We start from the raw sequence: 10528 nt of genomic DNA, 5'->3' as shown, positions 1-10528 counted from the left end.
TCACTCCCGGAATTTGAGCTGTGGATTATTCATCAGAATCTCTGTGATGCCCTAAGTGGTCTGGAATGCTCCTGCTCAGAGCTAACATGTGCTGACAACCAAGGGTTGATTCTTGCAAGGTGTTTACTTGTGTCATCTAATTGAATCCCCACAAGGATCCTGTGCTCATTTTACAAGAAGGAAATTCAAGTTCGGGTAGACTCAGCTACACGTAGGAGACCAGATACCCCGGTTTGAGCACCCATCGAAGAAGTTGCTCTTTGAAACTCTAGGCCTCCCAGTGGGAAAAGGACACCTCGGGTGCCTTGGGTGTGGCTGTTATGGGGGAGCAATCTGCCCAGGAGTGGGGAGCAGTGAGGAAACCCCAACCAGCTCTGCCAGCAGAAGCAGCTCTGTGTCTACTTTCCCAAGAGAAGCTGAAATCCAGGTTTTGTTGTTTACGGGAAATCTAGTTTTCAACGTTGGTAATTGATTTTAAAAAAGAAACAAAACAAAACTTGTTTAACACCCTGCAGACAAAATAACACATGTTTGTGGGCTGGCTGGCAACTTCTAGGTTAGGCTTGCCACTAGATATAAAAATTCAAACATAGGATAGAACAGGACCCTCCGCCCCCCCGCCATCCCCTGCGAAATATACTTCCTATTCGCCTGTGTTACAGTTCTCCAAATTCAGAATGAAGTTCTAAAAGTATTATGGCTTAGGTATTATTGTCACTACGTCTATTTTTTTATATTAATACCACCTTCTATTCATAGACAGTTTACATAGGGATTTGCGATCCAGGGTATTATCCTGTTGGCTGCTCCCAAGGGAGCTGTGAGGGGGCACTGTCCTCTCCCTGAGTGCTCACAAGGACACTGAGCCTGAGCGAGGCTTGGCGACTGACTCAGAGCCACATGACTGTGCATTGACCCGAGCAGGTTTCCTGACTCTGACTGTTCTTTTCATTCAGTAAACTTTGATTTTTAGTCTCTCCCACCAATACCAGTACATCAATAACTAGTCTTTACTCCAGGCTGGACAGCTTTTTACAAGTGACCTCTAGTCATTAAATAGAAAATAAGTTAGGAGTGTCCCTTAGCTTGTTCAAGGGGCCACTAAGGTAGAAGGTAATGGCTCTTAACCTGGGGTTGGGGACCTCAGAGTGAAAGGAAGAAGGGAAAACCTTGTGCTTGTTTGCAATGCTGTGAGCAGAGGTGCACCGGGCATGTTAGGGGGAGGCGGCCTGTGGCTTTCTCCGGAGGGTGCCTGAGTTCTTGCGGGAGGGCAGGGTCTGTGATCTTCAGAGTGTGATCTTCACTAGCACTAAGTCAAAGCTTAGGCAGCCTTCCTCAATCTGCAAGCCCATTTCTCCCCCACGCCTTTGTTCTGTGGGGAAGAACTTGGGCCATCTTGTGCCAGGAATTAGTCATCACCATCTAATGTGCTCATCGTCTTGCCTGTCAATTCCTTATGATCACGGAGCAGGCTGTGTTCCTGCAGGACAGGCCTCCGCAGTGGTTACAGCCTCGATCGGCCCTCAGACTCTAACTAGTTCCTTCTTAAAGGGCCCAAGCCTTTATTTCCTGTAATGAACATTGCAAAAACACTTTTGAATAAAATACTCCCTTTTAAATGAGGCAATAATTACGTCATGCTAACAATTGCATGTTAAGTATATGTCAAAAGCAGAATAAAGTAAACAATAAAGTAGCAGGCATTTCTTCTGTTCAGAAGGCTTTCTGGGTAGTGCAAGAACCTTTCCATAGCAGGTCTTCTCACCAGGTGGGGCCTAGAGGCTCAGCTATGTCATCTTCTTTACAACTGTTTGTGGGAGACAGTGCGTGGAGGATTTTTATAATGGGGGGAGCCCCGAAAGACAATATCATGGGGAACCACAGTACAGGAGTGGAGCTGGAGGCCTGGATTTGCTACTCAGCCTTGCACCAGCTAGTGGAGTGACTGAGGACAAGTCATCTTACCTCTCCAGGCTCTGAGCTCCTCATCTCTCAGACAAAATGACCTCTGGGGACAGGGAGTCAGAAGGGAAAGGGAAAACAAGAACAACATCTTATTGAGAACGCACGGGGCTGCCCGTCCCACCCTCTGTTTAATCCTCACGTGGGGACATTTGGAGCCACGCCCAAAGCTACACAACTTGTAGGTGTCGAGGCCAGAATCCAACGCTGAGCTCTTGCCACCACACAGTTCTCCAGCTCTGCCAGTGAAAACCCCCAGCAAGAAAAGGAGACTGGCTCCTTGGGTGAGTTTGCCAGAACTCCCCTAGCACAGTCCACTCACTGGGTAGCTTACACAACAGAAACGGTTTGCCAATCAGTTCTGGAGGCCAGAAGTCAAGAAGATCAAGGCCTCAGCAGGGCTGATTCCTTCGGAGGCTGTGAAGAAGGATCTGTTCCAGGCCTCTCCCCTGGCTCCTGGTGGTTTGCTGGCAAACTTCAGCATTCCTTGGCTTGTAGACACATCCCTCCCATCTCTTCCTCCATGTTCACAAGGCCTTTTCCCTATGTCTATGTGCCAATTTTCCTCTTTTTATAAGTCCCACTCTACTTCAGCATAACCTCATCTCAACTAATTCCATCTGCAACAACCCTGTTTCCAAATAAGTTCACGTCTGAGGTTCAAGGGCTAGGTCTTCCATTTATTTAACAGGGACACAATTTAACCCATAATGCCACCCACTCAGGAGTCTGAAGGAGTGGCTATGGCACCTGCTAGAAGCATAAATGTGTTCTGAAGCCTTATGCATTATCTTTCAAAGTCACTCCAATTGAGCACTCAACTCCATTGTTATGTTGCTATCTACACTAATAAAAGAGAAACATGCAAATTAACCATCACTCTGCTACACCCACAAGCCACATCCACCAGCCAATCAGGAGTGAGTATGCAAATTAACCCAACCAAGATGGCAGCTGGCCACAGAGCTGGAGCAAACAGGAGGCTTGGGTTGCCCCAGCAATGGAGGAAGCCAAGCTTCTTGGCTGGCCCTGGTCTCCACTCAAGGCTACAAAGTTTCAATTATAGAAGATAAATAAATCCCAACAAAAATGGTGGTGGCCATGGAGCTGGGGCTGAGCAGGAGGCTTGGGTTGCCCCCAGAGATGGAGGAAGCCAAGCTTCCCACCCTGGCCGGCCCTGGCCTCTGCTCAAGGCTACAAAGTTTCAATTATAGAAGATAAATAAATCCTAGACACTTGCTTTCAGCCATCCCTGGCCTCCACTCAAGGAGGCGCTGAAAAAAAAAAAAATAAGGAAAAAGAATAAAAGGAGGGGCTGGGACCTTGGGTCACCGGGGGGTGATCAGGCCAGGATGGGACAGCAGGGGCTGTTGAGGGTAAGCATACCAGCAGGGGGGCCAAAGGGGGTGAGAGGGCTGTCAGTGGGGGTCAGTTGGAGGTGAGCAGGCCAGCAGGGGGGCAGTTGGGGGTGATCTGGCTGGCGGGGGGGCATTTGGGGGCGAGCAGGCCAGCAGGCAGAGTGGTTAGGGGCAATCAGGCAGGCAGGCAGGCAGGTGAGCGGCTGGAGCCAGCAGTCCCAGATTGTGAGAGGGATGTCCGACTGCTGGTTTAGGCCCAATCCCTGTAAACCAGCAGTAGGACATCCTTTGAGAGGTCCCAGATTGGAGAGGGTGCAGGCAGGGCTGAGGAACACAAATTTCGTGCACCGGGCCACTAGTGTAATATAAAAACACTTCCCAAAAGTCTGTGAGCAAAATGAGAGATCTCCAAAGCAGCTCCATACTGATGCTGAGGATCCAGGACCCCATGTCCAGGCCCCTTTTCATGTGCTGCGGGCTGTTCATACCAAGTGTGAAAACCCTGAGATGAGACACCTGCAAGAGGAAAAGGCAGGTGTAGCCTCAGCAAGTGTGAAGAGCATTGACTTAGACCTGGCTGAACAAGAAGCCACGCGGATGAAACAGACAAGACACAGAGCACGTCTAACCAAATCAGCAACGAACCAGACCAGTGGGGATACACCTGCCGAGAGACCTGTAGGAACTGCATGACTTTTTTTCATTCTCCTCTCTTTCCTTTTTAAAAGAAACCAGCATCACACAGGCACTGTTCATCCCATTTCCCCCACACAATGGCTTTTGAAGAACATGCTTTTGAAGTGCAGGTACCGTGGTGTTTGGGGACAAAGACGATGGTTGTGGTAGTGATAGGCTTTGTAACATACTCATCAGATTCATATTTTTCTATTACAGTAAGTGTGCCTCAAGTAATAGAACTCACCAGCGACACTCACCATGGCCATACGGTTCTTTTATTCCTAGAAATAACATTCTCAAAGGTGACAAAGGACTCTCTGACAAAGGCTCAGCAATGGGAGTGAGAATGACTCAAGTGGCAAAAAGGACTTCTCAGTGTGGTGAGTAGATTGCACCCACGATTCGTGACCAGCAAGCAGGTGGAGCCCTTGCATTCCTCACCCAGAGGGACATGTTGCCAGCCCAGCGGAGCTGCACGCCCGGCCAGGACCCGAGCCAAAGAGCCTCTGGTGAACGGGGCTCAGAAGACAGCTCCAGGCACCTGGAGGGCATGGACAGAGAGATGGCATTCTGCTTCCATTGGCTGAAAACATGGAGACCACAATGTCCCTACCCTTCCTGACCCTCTATTAGGAGAAATATGAACTTGACAATGGCATTCACTGTCCACTCAGCAGAAATGTCGATCAAAGTTAGACTACGGTCAAGAAGACATCTCCTGAGAAGGGGTATCCCACAGGGTCTGGCCAGGGACAAGCCTGAGAACACGTCTGGCCTGGGGTTATGGCCTACGGCAGCCATGGGGCTGCGGCTCCATTCAGGAGAAATCCCGACCAACCCCTGGGTTCTAGAAGCTGTGCACAGAATGCCGAGACTCTGTGTTAGCCAACGTGGTGACCAGACCCTGAATACAGCTTGTGGTGACAGGGAAGAAGGGGTTCACAGGGGAGGAGGGCAAAGAGATGGAGAACCGCCCTGGCCAGTGTGGCTCAGTGGTAGAGCGTTGGCCCTCCGACCCAAGGGTTGCAGGTTTGATTCCCGGTCAAGGGCAAGTACCTGGGTTGCAGGTTCCAGGACATATACAGGAGGCAACCACTAGATGTGTCTCTCTCACATCCATCTCTCTCTCTCTCCCCCTTCCTCCCTCCCTCCCTCTCCTCCAGTCTCTCTAAAAAATCAATGGAAAAAATATCCTCAGGTGAGGATTAACCAAAACAATAAAATAAAATAGAGATGGGGTACCACAGCTACCAGGGGTGCTTGGCCTCCTGCCAGGGCAGCTCCCCTGGGGCGGCGGGCGGCTCCCATCCCCGGGGAGACGAGCTTTCCTCAGAAGCAGGGCTGTTTCATCAGGCTCTTCCACAGCCCGGAGAGAATGTCCCGTGAGGCCCCCGACTCCCTGTGACCCGATTCCACGTCTGCCTCAGCCATTGCAGCCTCCCGGGCATCCTGGTGACAGGAGCCCACGCTGGAAAGGTGTCCACTCGGCCTCAGGACACTGACATTTAAATGAAGCAGGAACTGTGAATGATTTCTGAAGACTGTGCACATCTTTCAGCTCTCCCAGTCCTCTCAGATCCCAGCCTCTGCTCTCTCTCCCCCATCAGCTCCCTTGGCAGCTGGGACAGACAGAAGGAGCCAGACACCCAGCCAGGGCTGGAGCCCGCTGGCCTGGGGCCCCACGTGTCCTCTGGACCACATTTCCTGCTGCCCGCCCCGCCTTCCAAACCCCAGCTAGAGCTCTGGGGAGCTGTGCGTTGTAAAGCCAGACGGTCACAGTCTGCTTTGTAGCCTAGTTTCTGGTGAGTTCCGTTTGTGTGAATTATTGCTCACAGTGGCTTATTGATGCCCGGAAAAGAGAGGAAGGTCTAGTTCCTGGATGGCAAGGTGGAGGAGCAAGTCCCCCAGCACAGTGTCCTTGCAGCGCAGTGTCCAGGCCTGGGGACAACAGGCAGCTCTGCGTGGCCCCTCCAGCCAGCCGCCTCTCCTACCGGTTCATTGTGTGCCCCTCAGAGTTTCCTGAAAGCCAGTGGGATTCTTCAAACAAGATGGACTCAATCCACAGAAAGCAAAGTCCAGTCCATTGGTAATGGTGGGGGCGGGGAGAGAGGGGAGAAACGGTCCCTAAGGTGGAAAGGGGCCAAGTGGTGGAGTACTATGTAATTTAAGTGCATCTTGAGACTCTCCCTAAACTGAATAGGGCAGAATACCATGCTGGTTACATTAAACACACACACACACACACACACACACACACACACACACACAAAACAACTGCCAAAGAGAGAAAGAAACCTAGTTATGATGCTCACCCGTTCCCGCTGTGGCTGGGACCTCCAGCCTCCAGCCCTCAGGGCAGTGCCTCCCAGCCAGCGTGTTTGTCCCTCCCAGTGGAGGCCTGTTTAGTTGCCATGACTGGGGGATGCTCCTGGCATCTGATGGGGTAGACATGAGGGATGCTGCTAAACACCCTACGACACACAGGACAGCCCCCACAACAGAATCCTCCAGCCCAAGATGTCCAAGTGCCACCGTTGAAAGCACTGCCTTCGGACCAAGATTCTCCTCCTCACTCACCAACTCACTCGCAGCTACGCCAAACAACAGGTGTGTGGGGGACGCATTGCGGGAGACAATCACAATAGAGACGGAGCACATACACCGAGTCCTGGAGCAGTAGACGTTGGTCACAAGAGGACCAGTGATCGGCTCCAGTTATTCTCTGATTATGGCATCGTATTCTGAGGTCCCTTGAGCGACAAGCAACTGACTGTGTTATCGTCAAGTGACAAGCAAAGGAGGTTCAAAAAGACCCCAGCCCCTTGAGGGTTTACAACAGGAGATTGTTAGTAAAGATGAGGCAGGGATATAAGGGTGAGATGGGCAAACAAGAAAACTGGAAAAGAAGGCCACTCCAGTCGTGCAAGTGGGAGCAGCAGGGATTGTGAGAAATGGTGAGGGAGGATCGAGCTATCACAGGTGAGTGGGGTGGCATTAAAGGAATGTAAGAGACGGCCTGGAGAGAGCGTCCATCTGCACCTCATTCATCCCTACGTTCACTGAAATATGCACCGCGTGCTCCCAGGCACGCACAGATCTGAGGCACGGTCCCCACGTCCAAGCACTTGCAGTCAAGTCAGACGGATAGGATTCCTACACAAATAAGCAAACTAGAAGAATGTGATTTTGGGAGGCACAGCAAGTACATGTTACAGTGAAAGGAACCATCGCTGCACACGGTAGGACTTGCATTTGACCTGGGCCCTGGAGTGTGGTGCTGCGGGGGGGTTGGGGGGAGGCGCTGAACTCGCCTGAGAGCCCCAGACCAGGCTTATGGGTGAGGGGTTGGCTGTCGTGCTGACAAGACAAGAATCTCTGCCAGGGGCGCTCTGGCTTAAGGCATTTGTTCTGGCTTGTCTTTCGGCCACTCAGTAAAACTCTCTGTGCTTCGTTCTCTCTCTCTTTCCCCTTTCCAAGCAGTAAGACCAGACCTGCTCTTATTAAGAACACGGACCGTGTGCAGCTTCTATGGAAAACAGTTTGGCGGTTCCTCAAAAATGTGAAAATAGAACTACCTTATGACCCAGCAATTCCACTTCTGGGTATTTATTTGAAGAAATCCATAAACACTAATTCCAAAAGATATGTGCACCTCTATGTTCATTACAGCATTATTTACAATAGCCAAAATATGGAAACAACCCAAGTGCCCATCATTAGCCAAGTGGATAAAGATGTGGTACATATATACAATGGGTTATTACTGGGCCATAAAAAAAAAAATATGAAATCTGCCCGGCCAGTATGGCTCAGAGGTTGAGCGTCAACCTATGAACCAGGAGGTCATGGGTCGATTCCCGGTCAGGGCACATACCCAGGTTGTGGGCTCAATCCCAGGGTGGGGTATGCAGGAGGCAGCCGATCAATGATTCTCTCTCATCATTGATGTTTCTATCTCTCCCTCCCTCTCTCTTCCTCTCTGCAATCAATAAAAATATGTATTTTAAAAAAAGAATGAAATCTTACCATTTGTGACAGCATGGATGGATGGACACAGAAATTATCATGTTAAGTGAAATAAGTCAGACAGAGAAATACTAGGACCACATGATTTCACTTATGTCTGGAATCTAAAAAACAAAATTAACGAACAAAAAGCACAGAAACAGACCCATAGATACAGAGAACAAATTGATGGTTGCCAGATGGGAGGGGGGTTGGAAGGCTGCGTGTGAAAGGTGAAGGGATTAAGAAGTACAAATTGGTAGTTACAAAATAGTTGCAAGGATGTAAAGTGCAGCCTAGGGGATATAGCCAATAACACTGTAATAACTATGTCTGATGCCAGGTGGGTACTGGACTTATTGGGGGAAGATCACTTTGTAAGTCATATAAATGTCTAACCACTACGCTGTACACCTGAAACTAATGTAAGATAACATTGAATGTCAACTGGAATTGCAAAAGAAAAAAAAGGAACCACAGCCCAGTTGAAGCCCTGTAGCTTAATGGGGAGATGATCGACATCGGCGAGTTCGAGGGAGATGCTGGTGGTTACAACTCACAGGCCACCTCGCCCTGCTGCCTTTCACGTGCCTCTGGCCTCGCCCCGTCACCCTACTCAGAAAACTAACCGGGCAAGAAGTCACATGCTTTAAAGATGTACCAATATTTCAACGGCCTAAACATTTACCCGCATCCAATCTTCACCAGAGCCGCCAGCAAGCAGTCAGATGGCCGGCCCTGTGAGCTTTCTCCTCCACAATGAACTCACGGAGAGGTCAGCAGCCGGACACAGAATGCGGAGCAGGGTCCTGAATAAACACAGACAGTTTAATCAGCCATGAAGAAACCCAAGAGCTGACTGAAAGTGCTTTGTCAGGAGGCGAAGTGAGGCCCCTGCCCTCAGAAAGGCGAGGAAGGTTGGAGGTCATGTTAGCAGACCACAGGGGCCCCGTGGGGAGACTCAAAACAGAAAAAGGGAGAAAAAGGGGCATATATATAATACTTTCAACAATAAAGATTTTTTAAAATTAAAATTAAACACACACACACACACACACACAGAATTGGACCTGAAAATATTATGCTAAGTGAAATAAGCCAAACTGAGAAAGACAAATATCACATGATCTCACTTATTTGTGGAATCTAATGAACAAAATGAATTGACCAACAAAATAAGAGCCGAGGCAGGGAGGCATGGAACAGACTGACATACCTCGATGTGGGTTGAGGGGACAAGAAAAGATAAACTAAAGAACTTATATGCACAGCCCATGAACACGGGCAATAGGGTAGTGAAGACCTGGGGGGGGGGGGGCGGTGTAGGGGCTGGGAGGAGGGGGGAAAGGGGGAAATGAGAGAGAGCTGTAATACTATCAACAACAAAAAATATATTTAAAAATGAAAAAAAAACAGAAGGGGGGAGGGGGAAACTGGCATCTGGGCATATTCCAAAGGACCTGGCAAACAAACGTTCCCTAGAAGGAAGACAAAAATGTAGCTCAATAAGAAGGGAAGACACTGTTTTTAAAAGCACTGTAACTCCTGAGAGTTGGTTATTTCTTCAAACTTCTGTCAATCTGTCATCTCTGATTTCAGGTTCCTTGGTGTGCTTGAAAGACAGCTTTATTCAAATTACATCAATGTCATTTACTAGCATCTAAAAAAAAATCAAGGTCAAGCTATGTTGATACGTGAAAGGGAATGTAGATGAATGAGGGCTGACTCCCAGTCTCCGGCCCTGTAATTACTTTCTTTGTAAGCCTGAATACCCAATCAGATGGACTTCTTTGCCACACTTTGTGTCATATTTATGGCATACCTTTAAACAATGAATCTGGAAACTCCGGCAACATCTGTGTCCAAATATAGCCAAGCCTGTTTATGTTTTTAATTGAAAATCAAACCATTTCAGACAAACACATCTAGGGCATCACTGAAAATGCATATTGTTAGGTAACTCTTGAGAGTATTTTGCAAACCATTAAAGTAACCTGACATCATACTGTAGCTTTAAAAGATATTTCTCAGCCATGATTACGATTGGAATGAAATCAGGGGTAGCATTCAAAAAGTCTGCCGCATGAAAAGGTTTGCCTAAGTATTCCGATTCCACTAGAAATTAATTTCTTTTAGGATGGTTTTGCCATTCCCCATTGGCTGACGTAATATGGTTGGTTTGTTCTCATTCCAATTAAAGATGCAATTTATTGAAGAGTCTTTAACTTCATTCAGGCAAAGCTTTCTATTAATGTTATCAAGCATTGATGGGTTTCTAATTGGACATTCTCAGCAGGCAGGAGGACTCTACTTTCGAACTCTCTGATTCTATGTGAAGCAACTCTTATTTCTACACAGAGACTTTGATTTCTGTGGCTGGCCTGGTACCATGTTTATTGCCTTATGCTCAGTCTAATTTACTTTAGGCCCCGGTCTATGGGCCTCAGTCTATGGGGCTGATGATGTGTATAAAGGGGGTGATTTGTATAGGAGGACAGTGTGCTATTTTTAGTGAATCCTTGAGG

Source organism: Plecotus auritus, assembly GCF_963455305.1.
Source record: "Plecotus auritus genome assembly, chromosome: 2".
Classification (NCBI taxonomy): domain Eukaryota; kingdom Metazoa; phylum Chordata; class Mammalia; order Chiroptera; family Vespertilionidae; genus Plecotus; species Plecotus auritus.
Note: the sequence above shows the minus strand (reverse complement) of the source record.